The following is an 18,681-nucleotide window of genomic DNA, read 5'->3' on the forward strand; positions in this document are numbered from 1 at the left end:
GAAAATTTTTTGTGTATTATAGATACATGGTTTTTTAAAACTCAAATATATGGTTTGCAAATATTTTCTCTCAATCTTAGGCTTCTCTTTTCATCCTCTTAACTGTGTCATCAGAAGATTTTAATCTTGATGAACCCCAGATTGTTACTTTTTTCTTCAATGGTCTGTGGTTTTGATGTCATTTCTAAGAATTATTTGCCTAATCAAGATACGAGTATCATTTTAAGGAATTTTGGTGTGCAAGCCTGTCCAAAATTAGAACTCAAATACATTATTCAGGAAAAACCCCAAGTCTCTGATTTACTCTTATTTTCTTTGAAATAGCTGCAATCTCTTGAGACTTACTTCATAGTCTGGATCAGCCTTTGGAGCTGTCACCCAGAATTATTACCTCCCAGAGGCTCTGTTCTGTTCCAGGTTATCAAGAGAAAATGTTCTCTCATGAGGACTAGAATGGGAGCCTTCATGGGCACTGATTCTTGCCTTCCTCTGCTGCCCACTCATTTTAATGCTCACAGCCTCAATCAATAGGGAAATGGATCTTATAGAAGGGGGAGTGTTAAAGTCTGATGTGCTATGCCCAGGACTTCCTGGAGTGTGCTTTCTTCAGATTTCAGGGACAGGAAGAGAGGAAGGTGTGCTCCCAGCACTGCTCAGGCCCCTATGTAAAACTGACCATGTCTGTAGAAAGGAAAACAGGAACCACCATCACTGAAGACCTACTCTGTGACTCAGCTCACAGAATCCTTGCTATGATCTGTGAAGACAAACATTACTGTCCCTATTTCACAGCTAGGACATAGGCTCAGAGATGTTATATAATGTGCGGAAATAGGTTCTACTTACAAAAACTGGTTAGAAAAAAGCTCAGAGAAGAAAGCCGCCACCATGGGGTGAAAGCACCTGAGGTTAGCTAGCGAGATATTGTAATTGGATCACAGGAAACTTGTTATATCACCTGCAGGAAATTACTTTCCAACTGACACCAATGTACCTTGATTACAAACTCCACTTGCCCCCCAGGCCCTTTGATTCTTACACGCAAGTTAATAATTACTGTCCAATTCATTTCTCCACATTCACCAAATCAGTAATATCTTGTGAGCTCAATAAATACAGGGATGAAACCCCTGCTTGGGTCTCTTGTCTCCTCCTGGACATTAGCCTCTCTTGTATTCAATTCTGCATCTGCTCTCTTGCTGGACAAGAGAAAACTCCAGATCCAAAGTCCGCCACAATATAATATCTCCAGCTTACTCTGAAAGTAAGTGGCAGATTTGGGGTAGAACTAGTGTCACTCTAAGTCACTCTAACTAGAAAGCTCTTCTTGGGCACATCAAGCTGCTCTAGGGAGTGGTAACCAGCTGGATACATTCAAACAGAGGGACATTTAATTAAAACTACCCCCAGGGTAGGTCTCTGTTTCACGTGGCTGTGGATGTTGTCTCTGATTGGTGCCATAAGGCCCATGTGAAGATTACTCACTGCCACCATCGTTTAGAGCAGCCCAGCACACTGGGAAGAGCCTGGGCTTTGGAGTCACAGAACTAAGTTTAAACCTCAGTCTCCCAATTTATCAGTTGTGTGATCTTCAGTTAGTATCTTAATGTCTCTGAACTTTGGTCTTCTCAGTTAGAAGTAAGGAAATTTGAGGGGTGCCTGTGTGGCTCAGTCAGTTGAGCTTCTGACTTCGGCTCAGGTCATGATCTCATAGTTGGTGAGTTTGAACTCTGTATTGGGCTTTCTGCTGACAGCTCAGAGCCTGGAGCCTGCTTTGGATTTTGTGTGTCTCTCTCTTGGCCCTTTGCCTGCTCATGCTCAGTCTCTCTCTCTCTCTCTCTCTCTCTCTCTCTCTCTCTCTCTCTGAAAAATAAACAAACATTAAAAAACTTTAAAAAAAGAAATAAGGAAATTTGACAAAGAAGGTCCTGCTTCTTGGAGCAATGGCTGATGTAAAGCTGTTTTGCAGTGGAAGACAGGTGCATGGATGCAGACATGGGGAGGCCCAGACCAAGGTGACATCTGCTTCTGGGCTATTTGGAAATATCCAAAACATCATTACTGGACAGGAGCTGTGAGCAACCAGTATGTGTTCTTGTTCTGGATAGGAGTTGAATTCAGAGACAGAGGTTAAAAAAAGTAAACCTTCCTACTCAAGGTGAACCTATAAGTAAAAATTCCATGATCCAAGGGAAAATGTAATGCTAAGAAAGATTGACAATTGTGAGTGAAGTCCACAACAGATGAAATAAAGATGACAATGTGAAAATTATTTCTAAAAAGTATATTTAGGATCCTCAAAGAGATAAAGAAATGGCATCTATTAATAAAATAGAAATTTATGGAATTAAATAGGCAAAATGAAACAGGGTCAGCGGATATGAAAAAAATACATTTGAAATCCTGGTAATACAAACAAATGGAACATTAAGATAAAAATATTAATGGAATCAATTTCAGGTTGAAAAGTGAAGTAACTGGAAGGTAGTAGACTTGAATTCATTTAAAACACAGCATAAAAGGAATAAAATAAAAAATCAGTTGAGACACGGAGAAACTTTGAAGAGTGTTAGATTTTTCACAAAAAAGACAATAAGGTAAATGATGGCACAATTAAGTATGCATCTTAAAAAAAAACAACAGGAGAAGAGAGCATAGGTGTAAATCTGCCTGACTTTGGATTAGGCAGTAATTTCTTATATGGCACCAAAAGCACAAAGCAACAAAAGAAAAAACAGATAAATTGAAAATCATGAAAATTTTAAAAACTGTGTTGCAAAGGACACACCAAGAAGGTGAAAAAGATAACAGACAAATGAGGGAAAATTTTGCTAATTATATTTCAGATAAGTGACTATATCTAGAACACATAAAGAGTTTCTATAACTCAATAATGAAAAGATAAATCTAATTCAAAATGGGCAAAGGGTCTGAATAGACATATGTCCAAAGAAGATACATAAACAACCAAAAGCACCTAAAAAGATGGTCAACAACATGAGCCATTAGGGAAATGTGAATCAAAACCACCATGAGATAGTTTCATACCCCCTAGGCTCACTAGAATCAAAAAGCCAGGTAGCAAATATGAGGTTGTGGAGAAATTGGCACTCTCCCATCCTGTTAGTGGGAATGTAAAATGGTGCAGCCACTTTGGAAAACAGTATAGCAGTTACTCAACAGGTTAAATTCTGTTCCTAAGAATACCCAAGAGAAAGGTGTATGTTCCCACAATAACTTGTAACTGGATGTTTATAAAAGCATTACTCATAATGGTCCCAAAGTGAAAACAATCTTCATGTTCATCAACTGATCACTGGATAAATACAATGTGGTATATCCATACAATGGAATATTATTTAGCAACAGAAAGGAAGAAGTACTAATATATGCTACAGCATCAATGCAACTTGAAAACATTATGCTTAGTAAAAGAAGAAGCCAGTTACAAAAGACCACATAATGTATGATTCCATTTGTAAGAAATGTCAAGGTTGGGCAAGTCCAGAGATAGAGAGTAGATTAGGGTTGCCCAGGGCTGAGAGGGAGGAGTTCAGGGAAAATGGTGAGTGACTGCTACTGGGTATGGGTTTGTTTTTGTGATGATGAAATGTTCTAAAATCGGGGTGATGGCTGAACAATTCTGTGACTATATTATAAATCATTGAATTGTACACTCTGGGTAAATTATATAAGAATTATATCTCAATATTTTTTATTACAAGAATTTAAAGGTAAATGTAAATACAGTAAAAAAGAAAAAAAAAAGATTAGTCCATAGCTTCCAAATCACTTATAGGAAAAAAGGAAAGGATAAAGAAAGCTTGATTAATTTACAGAAGACAAGAAAGTCAAGGAAGGAAATTAAAAGCAAATAAGCAAGCAAATAAAAAATTACCTGGTAATAGATAAGTCTAAATATATCAACATTCAAAAGTTTAAAATCACCTACCAAAAGTAAAGATAATTGATTTATTACAAATAATAAAAATCGAGCTTTTTGTTGTTTGTTAAAGAAATTAATAACGCAAAGTCAGAGAGAATATTTGCAAATAAAGAAATGGGAAAGATATACCTACTAGTACAAATCAAAAGAAAGAAATCTATGTGGCATTTTCAATATAAGAAAACAAAATTTAATGGAGGGAATATTATTAGGAATAAAAAGTCCTACATATTGATCACACATTCCAGTAATAAAACATAACAGTCATGAACATATAACTCATTATGTATTCATATAATGGAATACATCATAGCAATGAAAATGTATCGACATTGATAAATCTAAAAAATGCATTGAGTGAAAAAGCAAAATATATCTCAAAATATAAAGAATGACACTTTTATGTCAGTTCTAGAACATAGAACAATGTATATTGTGTATAAATAAACATATGGTCCATGACTTTATAATTTTTTAACATATTTGAACAAATGCTTGCATCCAATCACTGCTCCTTCAATACAGGAATTTCAGGGATTGAAGAAAGTGGTCCCCTTCCCAACCACCAAATTTGAATGTGTATAATTTTCACCAATAACTTATTCAAATCTCTACTCTGATTCAAATTCCAGAATGCCTACAACATCCCTGGTCTGCTGTTCTCTGCTGGGCATAGGGAAGATGAATGAGATTCAGCCACTGCCCTGAGGGCCTCCCAAACATCAGTGCTAAAGGAAAGGTAGGCAAGATGACTTGACAAAGAGAAGGATGGGAGAAATCCAAGAAAGCACATCTGTTCATCTCTGTGAACTCAGGGAAGGCTTTCTGGAGGAGATGCCTCCTGCAGTCTTGAAGGATGAGGGTAGCTCTCCCGGTGAAGGTGGCGAGAGAGGCTGGCAGGAAAGCCTGCCTCAGAGTAGCATGGGGTATGTGGGTACATGTGCCTACATGGTTTGGTCCTCCAGGTTTGGGCATAAAGTACAAGGTGCAGATAGCAGCTTTTGGAGGATCTAGCCAGATAGATAGGCAGGGGCATATCACCAAAGACCATGGAGGCATGCCAAAGAACTGGACCTTGAAACGAGGAGTAAAAGGGGCTACTTTAGGATTTTTAGGCAGGGCAGGGGCACTATCACATTTGCAGTTTAGATACTTCAATCAGGCAGCCAGATGGAGGGCTTGGACCAGAAACACGAGATGACTTAGAGAGTTGGGGAAGACCTGAAACAGAACCTGGGGTTGGTTGGAGAAGTAGGTAAACTTGATAGGATTTGGTGAGATTGGCATGAGGAAAAGAGGAATCTGGAAATGTAACCAGGCTGGGGCTTGGGTGATTGCTAGGGGGTCATGAGTAGGTGGGTGGATGGGGGAAGACAATCATGAATTCATTTTCTGGTGCTTTACAGTCCTGAAGGTTGTGAGGAGTTCAGTCAAACCCCCTCATTTTCATGACTGCCAGTCATGCAATTTATGCAGGTCAGTGACAAAAAGTGAGGAGGGGGAGAAGTGATTTGTAAATTATTTCAGCTCATGGTTTTTTGATATTTCCTTGTAATAATTATCTTCAGTTCATATTATCTGTGACAAGGAACACTGACACAATGATTGCAGTGCGAACTTAAGCATCACTGAATTGTACTGGAATCAGAGGATTGCTAACATGTATTCCTGACATTTTAGCAGTATCAGATCTGATTTTGTCACATTTACAAGGTACTGTGAGCCGGGATCCAGAGGCGGTGTGTTATCATCGCCTAACATAGTGTTCCTTAATTATCAGCACTCTCACGCTTCCTGCATAGCAGATTGGAATTGCTAGAAATAGCACAAACTTGAAAATTAGAGTTTTTCTCTTAAATAATCAGGATGCTATATTTATAGTGTTCATGGGATGGGTGTCTTAACAAAGGTAAACTAATCTCACTCTCAAAGGTGAAGTTTTTTTTCTCTCTCACAGTGTGATTACCCCCTTCTCTAGGGTCTATTTTTTTTTCAGTTTCTCAAAATTTCCATAGCATGAATAATTCTCTCCATTGTCCCCTCCCCAATGGGGTGTTTCTGCACTTGGCTTGCCCTTGTGATAACTCACTATGTGGGCAAGAAGCCCATGATAGAATGGAAGATTTTGCTTCTCTTTACAATTATTCACCAGCCTGTGACATTACCAGCACTAGATCACATGGATTGCAACACTTTTTAAACTTCAACAGAAGTCCAAATGGCTTGTCTAGGTCACTGAGCTCTAAATTACGTGTAAACTGCTGCCCATCGACTGGCAGTTAAGTGAGAGAACAAAGAAGAAAATTTAAAAAGGAATGATGGATGGACAGAATTCTGAGTGATCCCTGGTCCAAAAATGAAGTATATGGAATTCGCATTTGGAGGTTCTGTCCCCCTCTGGGTCTTCATCCTTCTTATGTACCCATATTATCTTACAGCACAGGCACACGATCCCCTTTGGGGAGCCCCTATGTAGGCCCACTTCCCTAACATGGATATCTACTAGAGAATCCATCCTCCACCATATCAAAGCTGCCACCTTGCATTTCGGTTGATACCACTCATCTAAAGAAGAAAACAACCTTTTGGAACTCATCTATATCAAATGCCTGGCATCTAGCACCCTCATGGTTCTCAAGTTATAGGAATTTTTCAGGAGTGTGAAGAGGTGAAGTAAGGAATTTCAAGCCGTGGGAATAGTAAGATATTTTAGGGGCTTGGAGGCCTTCTTAATGTTATGGAAGCTTTCAGCTAAGCTGTCTGTGCACAAGGCCAGCCTGGGAAGAAGGCACAGCCTGCACCGTCAGCATCACTCACTTCGTACTTACATGTTGCACTTCTGCTGTAAGTTTCACGGTAAATGATAGGCTCTTTCTGGCAAAGACATTGTAAACTTGAGGGAAGGGATTATAGCTAATACATCTTTGTTTTTGCAATGTTGTAGCTGTTCACAGTGCCTGACTGTTGTGGGTGTTCAATAAATAGATGCTGATAACAGAGAGTAAGAAAAAGAGCAAGACAGAAGCAGAGAATGACAGAAACAGAACACGGAAGTCTTTAAAATGGTAAGGTAAAAAAAATGTTAAAATAGAATGCTGACAAGAAGGGACAAGGGACTAAAAGGAAACATAAGAAAAAGTAAAATATAGGAGCTTCTGAGTGGCTCAGTTGGTTAAGCCTTGGGCTCTTGGTTTCAGCTCAGGTCCTGATCTCATGGTTCATAAATTTGTGCCTTGCTTCGAAATCTGTGCTAAGAGCATGGAGCCTGCTTGGGATTTTATCTCTCCCTCTTTCCCTGCCCTTCCCCTGCATGGACTCTGTCTCTCTTGCGTGCTCACTCTTTCAAATTAAAAAAAAAAAAAAGTAAAATATAAAGCAAAAGAGAAAACTCAAATTCTAGGTTCTTAGGCTTGCAGCTGGAAGAGACCAGTGGTGGGGGTGGGGGTGGTGATGGACTGAAACATTCTCCCTTCCAAATTGGGTTTTTGTACCTGAATCTTGGGAGTCTTTGCCTAGTATCATAAAGAACTCAGCAGGGCTGCATACTCAGCCAGGGTCCCTCTGAACCTGGTGGACATTGTAGGTTTTGGCCACTGGCCCATTATGTAAGGGCTTCACACAGGGAATCACAACTCTGAAGGGAGGCTGTGGTGAATATGGACTGTTTCTGCTACCTAGCATTATGTCCTAGCATCATGAACAGGGGTACAATTCACTTCTGGAGGCCCAGCCATCTCTGCACTCAGGCTTGTGTGTCCCATGGCCACTGTGAGTGATTCAGGGATGGGCGTACCACCCAATCCCAATCCTAGACAATAACCACAACCTTGTGCTTCTGGAGCTATTGAAAAAGAAGCCTGGCTCCAACCCGTCATAAACATAAAAAGTAATGTCACAAAATTGCCCAGCAATTTCCAGCATGGAGGAGCAAAGAGATCTATAAATCCTTTCCTCAAAAGACAACTAAGAAATGGAAAAAATTGTCAAAACAACAATTTTGGAAGTCTGGAAAATGACCAGAGGCAAACAACATACTGAGAAGTGCTTATTCATGCAAACCTCCCTGAGCTTCTGGTAAGCACTGTGAGAGTCTGTGGCACTGTCTCCTGGGACTACTCTGATTCCTCATTTCCCTCATTTTAAAATTGGTGTCCGGGTGGTTCAACCGAGTGGGGTTGCGGCATGAGCATCAGGAGCTTAATCATGCCTTGGAGGAAGTATTTGGAAATCATATATATGTAAAGGTTTTGATTCAAAATCTATAAAAATGTTTTACCACTCAATAATAAAATATCAACTCAATTTAAAAACAGGTAAAAGATCTGAGTAGACATTTCACCAAAGAAGATCTATGAGTGGCTTCTAAGCATATGAAAAGGTGCTAGATATCATTAATTATTAAGAAAATGCAATTTCCCACAATGGGATATTATTACCTCCACTAGGATGGCTCTGATCAAAATGACAAAGTCAGGTGCTGGCAATGATATAGAGAAACAGAAACCTGTACATTGCTGGTGGAAAATAGACTGGTATAGCCACTTTGGAAAAGTCTGGCACTTAAAAAGTTAAACATAAATACTTATGACTTTGCAATCCACTCCTAGATATCTACCCCAAATAAATAAAAATACATGTCCACACAAAGACTTGAACACAAATTTTGATAGTAGCATTACTTATAACAGCCCAAGGTAGAAACTATCTAAATATATGTCAACTGATAGCAGATAAAGGGTTAATATCCAAAATCTATAAGGAACTCCCCAAACTCCACACCCAAGAAACAAACAACCCAGTGAAGAAATGGGCAGAAGATATGAACAGACAGTTCTCCAAAGAGGACATCCAGATGTCCAACAGACACACGAAATGATGCTCAGCATCCCTCCTCATCAGGGAAATACAAATCAAAACCACACTGAGATACCACCTCACGCCAGTCAGAGTGGCTAAAATGAGCAAATCAGAGAACTCTAGATGCTGGCGAGGATGTGGAGAAACGGGCACCCTCCTACACTGTTGGTGGGAATGTAAACTGGTGCAGCCCCTCTGGAAAACAGTGTGGAGGTTCCTCAGGAAACTAACACTAGAACTCCCCTATGACCCAGCAATAGCACTGCTAGGAATTTACCCAAGGGATACAGAAATGCTGATGCATAGGAGCACATGTACCCCAATGTTCATAGCAGCACTCTCCACAATAGCTAAAACATGGAAAGAGCCTAAGTGTCCATCAACGGATGAATGGATCAAGAAGATGTGGTTTATCTATACCATGGAATACTACATGGCAATGAGAAACAATGAAATCTGGCCATGTGTAGCAACATGGATGGACCTTGAGGGTGTTATGCTGAGCGAAATAAGTCAGGCAGAGAAGGACAAATAACATATGTTTGCATGTATAGGAGGATTAGGAGGAACTTAACGGAGGACCATGGGGGAGAAGAAGGAGGGAAATGGTGGGGGAAAGGGAGAGAGGCAAACCATGAGAGACTCTTGAATGCTGAGAAACAAACTGAGGACTGATGGATGTGGGTGGGAGGGGGTGATGGGCATGGAGGAGGGCACTTGTGGGGATGAGCACTGGGTGTTATATGGAAACCAATTTGACAATAAACTATTTGTAAAAAAAATAAATATACATCAACTGATGAATGGATAAACAAAATGTGGTATATCCATAAATAAAATAGTATTTAGCAATGAAAAGCCTCGAACTACTGATAGACTTTGCAGCATGGATATGGATGAACATTGATGGCAGTCTAAGTGAAGGAAGTCAGACTAAAAGGACTGCATATTACATGATTCCATTTATATAAAAAGTCCTAAAAAGGAAAACCTAAAGCACAAAGCAGATTAGTGGTTGCCTGGAGCTGGGGCAGGAATCGATTACAGACAAGCGTGGTGAAACTTTTTGAGGTAAGGAGGTAAGGAGGAAGTTCTAGAATTAGATTATGGTGATGGTTGCACAACAATATAAATTTACTAAAAAATCATTCAACCATACAGTTGCAATGGATGAATTTTATAGTATGTACATTATACTTCAAATTTGTAATAAAAAGATGTCTAGCTTCACTAGTTGATGGAGATTACAAATTAAAGGATCAAAGAAATAACATTTGTCACCTATCAGATGGCAAAAAAAGAGTTAAATATCACTGGTAAACATGCAGGAAGAAAGTCAGAATAATTAACTTTTTAAAAAATATAGAAATAATTATAATGAAAAACATCTATATTCTCTGACTCTAATCCTATAGAGCTCAAAATCATAGGTATAAATAAAGATACTGCATCTAAGTCTATATTTCAAAGGGTTTTGCTGCAGCATTGTATTTAGCAGCAAAAATTAATGAACGAAACCTAGAAACAAAATGATTGTCAATGAATAAACTGATGATCCATTCTGTGGTTGCACAGTTTAGTTACAGCTGATTGGAGGAGAAAGGGAGTTGCTATGGAGGACTTGGTAGGTGCCGGGTCCTTGGGAGGGATGCAGGGGTTGGGGTCCAAGTGGAGTCTCCAGGAGTGACTCTTAGGACACCAGCATATAACTTGCCCACCAGAGTTGTTGCTCTCTCTGCATGAACATAGCAACAGTGATGGATTGCATTATTCTCAATTATTTGCTCCCCTTCTTTGTAAGAGGATTATACTTCTCCACTCCATTAGCATTAAGTTTGGCCACATGACTTGTTTTGACCAATGAAATGTCAGTGGGAGGGATGCATGCCAGTTCCTAATAAAAGTTCTAAGTGCCTTCGTATGGTTCCACCATTTCTCTTTTTAATCTGTCACAATGGCATATCCTAGATAGGTGCTCCTTGGTCAGGCTGGACCCTAGAATAATGAAGACACAGGGGTAGAGTCAGATCAAATCCACAGCCCGTGCACAATATCAGGGAGAAGCCACCCTTTGTCTTAAGCTACTAAGAATTTTTTTAAAGCATCATAACCTAGTAAAAGCTGACTATAAAGCTAGACATTCAGGAAGCTCCAGCTCCAATTGCTAGATTCAATATACACCACAGCAGTTGACTAACACAGTGAAATAACTGCCCTGTGCCCTGACCCTTGCAATCTGTGAAGCTAGGCAGCAGTCACTGGGATTCCTAGGACAGCTCCCATGTCTCAGCCTCCACAACTGTGCTATGAGAAGAGGCCAGAGCAAAGTTTTTCCATGCATTTGACTTCCTAATCTCTCTTAGGTGCCTGTTAGGTAGAAACTCAGTCACATGAGGAATTGTATGTTTAAGAGGGAGAAGATGTAGTCATTAGCATGCAGTAAGACACGCCGAGAGGATTAGAATACAGTTGAGTACACTCACCTGCAATTTCTCATGCTCATAACATGAGCTATCATTCAGGCTTTTAAAGAGTGAGTTAACCCTGATCACTTAAGTTGTGATCTCCAAATGGCATTTCATACTAAGTGGCGGTTATCAAGCATTAATGGCACATGCCAAGAGAACAGAGGAGTCAATCATAGGGGCTCCCATTGGCTAAAGTCGGGAAAGCTTGAGTAATTTTTAAAAATTGCAAAAGATAACCCGAAAAACAAATAATCCAGTGAAGAAATGGGCAGAAGATATGAACAGACAGTTCTCCAAAGAGGACATCCAGATGGCCAACAGACACATGAAACACTGCCCAGCATCCCTTCTCATCAGGGAAATACAAATCAAAACCACACTGAGATACCTCCTCACGCCGGTCAAAGCGGCTAAAATGGACAAATCAGGAGACTCTAGATGCTGGCAAGGATGTGGAGAAATGGGCGCCCTCCTACACTGTTGGTGGAAATGTAAACTGGTGCAGCCCCTCTGAAGAATAGTGTGGACATTCCTCAAAAAATTAACAATAGAACTCCCCTATGACCCAGCAATAGCGCTGCTAGGAATTTACCCAAGGGATACAGAAATGCTGATGCATAGGGGCACATATACCCCAATGTTCATAGCAGCACTCTCCACAATAGCTAAAACATGGAAAGAGCCTAAGTGTCCATCAATGGACAAATGGATCAAGAAGATGTGGTTTATCTATACGATGGAATACTACATGGCGATGAGAAAGAATGAAATCTGGCCATGTGTAGCAACATGGATGGACCTTGAGGGTGTTATGCTGAGCGAAATAAGTCAGGCAGAGAAGGACAAATATCATATGTTTGCAATGTATAGGAGGATTAGGAGGGATTTGACGGAAGACCATGGGGGAGGAGAAGGGGAAAAATAGTTGGGGAGAGGGAGGGAGGCAAACCATGAGAGACTCTTGAATGCTGAGAACAACCTGAGGGCAGATGGGGTGGGGGAGAGTGGAAGGAGGGTGATGGGCATAGAGGAGGGCACTTGTTGGGATGAGCACTGGGTGTTATATGGAAAACAACTTGACAATAAACTATTTAAAAAATTGCAAAAGATAAAAATGCATCAAATACATGTAAATGAGGTTTAATGATACTAAACCAATGTTAATGATATGATAGATTTAAGCAGTGGACTCCCCATTTCACAAGGTGAAAGACTTGGGAAACTTTATGAAGGATGGATAGGCTGACAACACATGAACCACCAATCCATTTCATTATCACTCAAAGCAAAACAATCACATGTAATGCAACCGGAAGCCAAAAGAATTGAATATAAATCCCATCAACCCTCTAGATCTAATGTCCATTTTATAGGAAATACTCAAGATAGAAGAACATGTTAATTGCTACTGTGAGGCTGTGGTCACCCTAGTTCAGAATGTAGCAGATTCTACTGAGCAAATGACCTTTTTTTTTCACCCAAAAAAAAAAAAATAGTCTGTTTAAAAGGAGACAGGAGGAAACTCTTATGAATTAAAAGTGACTTAAGAGAAGTATCAATAAAATGTAACTTGAAAACTTTCTTTAGAACCTGATTAAATAAAACAAGTATAAAATGAGACTTTTTTAGACACTAAGGAGAATCTGAACACAGATGATTAGATGATGTAAAACAATTATTCATTTTGTAAAATATAACAGGTATTCTGATTGTTTTAAAAATCCATGCTAAAAATCTATAGTAAATGAAATTTTTACAGGTAAAATACAATGATATCTGAAATTTGCTGTAAAATACTGCAGCACTCACCAGAAAGTAAGGACAGAGAGAAAGAAGGAAAGGAGAGGGAGAAAGAAAGAAAAGAAAAAGAAGGGAAGTAAGGAAGGGAAGAAAGAAAGATGAAGGGGAGGCACATTCATTTTTTTAATTGTGTTTATTCGTTTTTCACTGTTGCTGTAATATATTAACATAAACTTAGTAGCCTAAAGACTCCATTCACTTACTACCTTGCAGTCCTGTAGGTTAGCAGTGTGACCTGTTTCTCCAGGGGCTAACCTCACAGTGTTGCCAGGGTTGTGCTCCCTTCTGGAGGCTCCAGGGGAGAATCCATTTCCTTGTTGTTTCCAGCTTCTAGAGGCCGTGGTTCACTGCCCTCTTTATTTTCAAAGCCATCAGGGTTGCATTTCTCTGGTCACTCTTCCACAGTTACATCTCCTCTACAGTCAAGAAAGATTCTCCAATTTTAAGGATTCACATGATGAGGTTGAGCCCAACTAGATAATCCAAGATAATCTCCTCATCTCAATGTACTTAACATAATCCCATCTGCAATGTCTTTTTTGCCACGTAAAGTAACATATTCTTAGAGGATAGAATGTGAACGTCTTTGGGGGACTACTATGACGCCTAGCACAGGAAGGATTAACGAAACAAGACTGGCAAAATGTAAATATTGATAACTGTTGAAGTTGTGTGATGGATATATGAGAGTTCATTACACTTGTCTCACCTTTGTGTATGAATGAAAATTTTCTTAATAAAAACATACAAAGAATATGGTAGGTATATTACAGCTGACTACAGAGGATTTTACATGATAAATTATAAAGTGGCAAGAGCACTTCAGAGGAGTATAACATAATCCTAGTTTTATAAAATAATGACTAAAATGCTATAGATTTTTATTCTCTCTCTCATTTAGCTATCTACGATTAAGTGAACTTGGAAAAAGCTAAAATAGGATGTTTAGGTAAGCTGTTAATATATTGGTTATATAAGATGTGTGCACTGGAGTAGGGGAGAAGTAGGCAAAACTCAAGAGTTCAATAGAAACAGTTATTGGATTTAAAAGCAAATGCATAAGCCCACTTATAAAAATGTTATGTTTGAAAATATAAAGATATGTGCATATATCTATATATCTGCATATAGAGATACATGAATGGGTGGTTACCTAAATCTAGTTATCTTAGGGTAGAAGGTATTTTGGGTGACTTTCATTTCTCTTACACTTTTATGTATTGTTTGAAAATGTTTTACACTACACATAGATTGTGGAAAATAAGACAAATGTAAATGAGTGTTCTTAATAGTGCTAGTGTCAGAGGCTTACCCTCCATCCTGTTCCTTTCTTCTCTCCCACCTCCTCAACAGAGGAGGATCACAAGTATCAGCACTGAAGATGATCCCATGTGGTTTAGAAGCAAGAAAGTATGGTATATCCAAACATTGGACTTGGTTAGAAAATATACACGATAAAAGATAGGTACTATTAAAATTTTTTGAGTAACCACTTAAATAATAGAAACAGATATTACAACCATCAAAGGACAAAAAGGTGAGGGGGTGAAGAGAAGTCAAATGTAATCAAACCAGTAGATAAAGACAAGCTCAGAAAAGAGAAAACATTGACAGGAAGAACACGCTAAACAATAAAAAAATATATATATATATTACTAATCCAGGTGTGAACTTTTTCAACTAACCCATTAAATACAGGGACTATGACATTGACTAAAAATCAAAACAGTCTTAAAATCCACTTGTTTGCTGCTCATTTGAGTCACAACTTAATATAGAAAAGTTAAAAATAAAGGATGGAGGGGTACCTGGTTGGCTCCATCAGTTAAGCATCCAACATTGGCTCAGGTCATGATCTCACAGCTTGTGAGTTCAAGCCCCGTGTTGGGCTCTGTGCTGACAGCTCAGAGCCTGGAACCTGCTTCAGATTCTGTGTCTCCCTCTCTGCTCGTCCCCCACACATAGTCAGTCTCTCTCTCTCTCTCTCTCTCTCTCAAATATTTAAAACATTATTTAAAAAAATAAAGGATGGAAACAGTGTATCAGGCAATGCTAGCCTAAAGAAAACTGCTCTTAGAGACAAAATAGATTTTAAGGTGAAAAGCATTAGATGCTACATGATTAATGGTGTCATTCATCAAGATATAATTATGACCTTACACTCCTAATAATGTGGCCTAAAAATAGGCAAGATTACAAGGAGAAATGGACAATCCCCAGTCTTAGTAGGAGGTGTTAATAAGGAGCTATTACTCACTGCTGGATAAAGCAGATAAAAATTCGTCAGGGCTCTCAGGCTCCTGAGTCCTGTGCAGAGAGGCACACTGCTATAGACTGGAGGTTTGTGTCCCCTCCAATTCATATATTGAAACATAATGCCCAGTGTGATGATCTTTGGAGGTGGGGTCTTTGGGAAGTGATTAGGTCATGAGGGTAAAGCTCTCCTGAATAGGATTATTGCCTTTGAGGGAGACTCCAGAGAGCTCTCTCACATCAGGACACAGAATCTGCTCCACTTCTCAGTCTTGGGAAGTGTGAGAAATAAATGTGTGGTATTTGAGCTGCCCTGTCCATGGTATTTTTGTGATAGCAGCCTGAAGGGACTAAGAGATAAAGAAATGGGAGTGGTTAGGGAAGAGAGAGGTTTGGGGTCCATGAAACCCAATTTCAGACACTCCAGGGAAACCTCAGTGAAAGTCATATGAGCATCACATTGTATCTTTGCCCTGTACTCATTCTAGTTGTGTTTCTGGAAGAATCTGTCACCCAGTAGTCTAGGAAGGTCAGCCAAGTCTTTAAGGCCAAATCCCAGCCAATCCAGATATTGGAATACAAATTGAAAAACATTATTTGCCAACCCGATACATTCTTTCAAGTATATATACGTTTTGGATCAGGCACAGATGAAGGAATGTTTCACTCTACAAAAGTGAAGGATTGAAAAAAAAATAGTATTAACATGAATGATGTTTACAATGTGCTGTTAACATTCCTTGTGAGTGAAACTCAAATGCTAGAGTGATTACTCACTCTACAAAACAGCTTGCTCGCTTTGCAAATGGTTTGCCACAGGGCACCTTTGAGTAATGAGCTCCTTAGTGCATTCTGCACAGGGCTCCTGTTCCCAAGGTGCCGCTAGCAGTAGCTCTGGGGCCCAGAATCCTCCAGAGGGAGGCACCTTTAATTGTGTACACTTTGATTTTTGCAGAAAGAAGCTGAGTTAATTTCCTGCCACTGGTAATAGAAGGACAGCCTTGGGGCAGGCATTCTCATCAGGCTGCATACTCTAGGAGGCACTAGCGAGTCAGAGGCCACTGGTGTTCCAAAGTTCCCTTCCCTGAATTAATTGGTTACAGGTTATAAGCGCACACAGTAATGAAACCAGAGAGGGTCACGGTTATGATGCCAGCCTTAGTGAGAAGTACTAGGCCAAGGGGATGGGGATTTGGAGTCCACTGTGCATGAAACATTCCTAAAAAAGATGTGTTAGACCGTAATAGGAATGGAAAATCAGGCACATTTTAATAAGGTTTAAAATTAAGTGGATAATAGAGGCCCACTGTGGGGAAATATGAAAATATGGACAAGCACAAGAAATAGAATATCTTATTACTCTCCACCCAGAGATAGATAATTGCAATTAATGTTTGGTATTTTCATTTAAACTTTTTTTTTCAATGAATATATATCTGTATGAATTATGTGTGGTTTCTTAAGAAAAGTAGACTCACACAATATGTGATACCTAACTGTAGAGTAAATATTTCTGGCCATATATGTATGATATTCCATTACATGGAAATATTATGCATTGTTTCACCCATCTCTTGATGGTGGACATTCAACTTGTCTTCATTTTTAACTATTGCATTAGGTGTATGCAGACACCCATCTCTGAACACTTCTCTGTTTGCTAAGGATAAATTCCCAGAAGTATTATGTCCAGGCCAAAGGGACTGCACATTTGTCAAATCACCATTTGAGGAGATTTACTAGTTGGCTCTCTCTCCACCAAATATGAGAACATTCAACATCATTTCACCAACCCTGTACCTCAACATTTATCTTTCCAGTGACCTGCATTTGTTTAAGTTTGCAATTATTCCACAGCTGGAGAGATTGTGTCGTTTCTGAGCATGGGCGTATTTGTTGCTCTCTTGCACCTCTGCCATCAATATGAGCACATATCCAGGCGCATGACAGACACAGGGAGGAGAGTCGGATCACTCCCATTATTTAGCAGAGGCCAGCCTGGATGAGGTGGCCCCCAGAAGTGTAAGGAAGTCCAGAATGATAAATTTATACCTAGTTCCAAGTATGTGAGCAACGAATGCTTATTTCTGTGAATACTAAGGTTTTGTGATTGTTTGTTATGCAGCATGGTAAAAACTGTGAATGAAGGTGACTGCTGCAAGCTAATTGGGATGTGTGTATGGGGGAGAGGTGTGCACCAGAAGAAGGATGGCTGAACACTTGTAGCAAAAGCAATAAATGCCCATTATGCTGATACATTAAGGACTTGTAGCTCATCTTCCTCTACTGACATTTTGGATGCATTTTGGAGGGAAATGCTTACTCCAGGGGATGTATCCATGAACATGGCACTGGAGGGAGAGTAGCTCAGTCTCCTTTTGCAGACCAGAATGGGTTTTGTGGTCAGGCCAGAGTTCATCCAGGGATCCTAAGAACATCATTTAGTGGGAGGTAAAAATGAATAGTGGATGTGCTTTTAGCAGAAGGGCAATAAATTGAGAAAAGATTTTTCTCTCTTCCCATCAAGGAGTCTCTCCTCTTAATGGCCCTGACAGTGGTGTCTGTTAGGAGAGACCTACAGTAAGTGGTATTTTTAGGGAAGCTGATTGCCAAGTGCAGCCCTAAAGAGCTAGATTCTGAGAGCTAGCTGGGATTAACAAGAGACATAATTACAATCCAGGGGGGAAATCTCTTATTTGAGTTGTGTATATGATGTTAGATTTCTATGGCACTTGACCCTCCTATTTATTTCTCAATTACATAGCACATTTCTTGGAGGAAATGGGATAAAATTGCAGCAAGAGACATTTATGCCACTAATAAGAATTGATTTCATATTGTGACGATCATCAGACTTGGGAAGGGGATTTTGTAGGGCAGTTGTAAAATGTCTCCCCCATGACACTCATAAGAATGGGGTCAGGCTTTGGCTGATCTGGGGGTGGAGGAAACTGGTTGGCCAGCTTGGTTGTCATCTTTTCCGGAAGCAGAAACAGAAAGATTGGAGAAACAAAAAACCCTAAAATCTCTGAGCCACTTTTGACCTCTATTGTTGTTTCCACTTGCACCATATTCCCTTCCCCAAGTTGTGTTTGGGAGCCACGAGTGGTGCCACAGTGGACAGAATGGGTTCCAGGCTCAGACATCCAGTCATCCACATACATTGCATGAGGGCTTGCCATGGACCAGGGATTGTACAGAGCACATGATTCAGAGCAGCATCCTGCCCTCATTCTAATGTGGAAGACAAAAATAAACCAACAAGTAAAAATAGAGGTAATATGATGCCAGGTTGGGATGAGTGGTAGAAACGAAGCAGAGTGAAGCATCAAAAATGATAAGTAGAAAATGGTGCAT

This window comes from Crocuta crocuta, unplaced genomic scaffold (assembly GCF_008692635.1).
Source record: "Crocuta crocuta isolate KB4526 unplaced genomic scaffold, BGI_CrCroc_1.0 scaffold337, whole genome shotgun sequence".
Classification (NCBI taxonomy): domain Eukaryota; kingdom Metazoa; phylum Chordata; class Mammalia; order Carnivora; family Hyaenidae; genus Crocuta; species Crocuta crocuta.